This window comes from Octopus bimaculoides, chromosome 30 (assembly GCF_001194135.2).
Source record: "Octopus bimaculoides isolate UCB-OBI-ISO-001 chromosome 30, ASM119413v2, whole genome shotgun sequence".
Lineage (NCBI taxonomy): Eukaryota > Metazoa > Mollusca > Cephalopoda > Octopoda > Octopodidae > Octopus > Octopus bimaculoides.
The window spans coordinates 4,543,179-4,545,293 of NC_069010.1; the positions used below are offsets into that span (position 1 = coordinate 4,543,179).

At 40.3% G+C, this 2,115-nt stretch overlaps 1 protein-coding gene across 1 annotated transcript in view; it reads right to left on the reverse strand.

Moving 5' to 3' along the window:
• Positions 1-2,115, reverse strand: part of LOC106884181 (uncharacterized) — a 22,099-nt gene that overhangs the window by 10,452 nt on the left and 9,532 nt on the right. The window lies entirely within an intron of this gene.

The following is a 2,115-nucleotide window of genomic DNA, read 5'->3' on the forward strand; positions in this document are numbered from 1 at the left end:
ACACAGAGACACAACCACTTCCCAAATCAAACACACACACACACACACACGTACACACACATTATTGTATGATACAAAACTGATTATGGATACACACACACACACACACACACACACACACACACACACTCACGTGATATACTTTAAACGTGCGCGCACACGCACACCAATATAAAGACTCTAACTGCGGTGAGAAGAACTCAGGCTGCAAGTTGAAATGCGGGAGTGAGTCAGATAGACGTAAGAGACAAAAGAAATAACAGTTGCTGATACAATTTCACAGGCAGGAATACATTAGATTTCATTCTTTCTTTTTATTTTTGCCAAAAATTCTTGGTAAGTCAGCCTTTATTAATATATATATATATATATATATACATATACTATATTTCATAAAATTAGCCACAAGGGTTGTACATAGAGTAAAGGTATATATACTAGCAGAGATACCCGGCCTTGCTCGGGGTTAAAATGGCATAGATTTTTCTTGCTTTACTTGTTTCAGTCATGTGGAGCACCGCCGTTGGTCGAAGAAATCAACCACAGGATTTATTCTTTGTAAGCCTAGTACCCGTTCTGTCAGTGTCTTTTACGAAACCTCTAAGTCAGAGTAATGTAAACACAGCAACATCAGTTGTCAAGCAATGGTTGGGGTACAAACACAAGACACAGGCACACACATACACAAATATACATGACAGTCTTCTCTTTCAGTTGCCGAGTACGAAATCCACTCACAAGATTTTGGTCAGCCTGAGGCTATAGTAAGCATATATATATATATATATATAATTGGAAAACATGAACAGTTTCGTAACATTGTTTACAAAATAATAGGTCATCGTTTGCGAAGGACCACCGTCGCTAGAAGGGGACTTAACTCGTGCTTTGACTTTAAAATTGTTATAAGTTTTGGTTTAAAATTATTTTTAATACAAAAATTCACATCTTAGGAAGCAATAAAAAAAATAATAAATGGCCGATTCCGGGCATTTTCAACCATGAAGAATCCATTTGTGTGACTCCCAGCTTGTTATCTTGTAAGGTGTGGATTTCTATAGATGCAACACACACACTCACAAACTCAGCTATATATATATATATATATAGATACATCAAAATCAGATTGATGCGTGGTGCAGCCTCCTGGCTTGCCAGCCCTCATTCGAACCGCCCAACCCATGCCAGCATGGAAAGCGGACATTAAACGACGATGAGGATCCTGCCTGCCAACGGTAACAGGCATGCCAAAGCAGACCTCACAGGTACTGATACCATGTGAACAGCACCCAGATTGCTCTGCAAAAAAGGGTTCATCATAGAAAGGGTATTCAGCCTTAAAAGCTATGCCAAAGCAGACCTCACCAGTGCTGGTGCCACATAAAAAGCACCCAGTCCACTCTGTAAAAGTGCCAGCATTAGGAAGAGCATCCAGCTGTAAAAGCCATTCCAAAGTAGACCTCTCTGGTGCTGGTGCCACATTAAATGCTCCCAGTCCACTCCGTAAAGTCGTTAGCATTAGGAAGGGTCCCTAACTTCAAACTTAACTTCTGTTACATTTATTCAAACCCTAAAGATTCTCTCTCAGCACATGGCTCCCCGACTACTCCAGCTCATCATCAGAGACGCACATATCGTCAGCCGCTAAGGGACATGCTCAAGTGGTTAAGGTCAAGCAAATCCATGGTATGGAACAGAATATTTGCTTTAACACTATTTCTGCTTGAGCAACTCAGTGCTGAATCTGTGTGAAATGTAATGGAAAATAGGTCTCGGTTTCAAAACATTGGTGTCAAGGTCAGAAAAGCAATGTCTGAAGAGAATAATTATCATTTCTGTTGATTACTAGATAGAAGCAAACAGGAAATAACACTTACAGACCAAAGCCAATGAAAAATTTAAAAAATTGTTACTTAGGCGTAGGAGTGGCTGTGTGGTAAGTAGCTTGCTTACCAACCACATGGTTCCGGGTTCAGTCCCACTGCGTGGCACCTTGGGCAAGTGTCTTCTACTATAGCCTCGGGCCGACCAAAGCCTTGTGAGTGGATTTGGTAGACGGAAACTGAAAGAAGCCCGTCGTATATATACGTATATATATATATATATATATATATA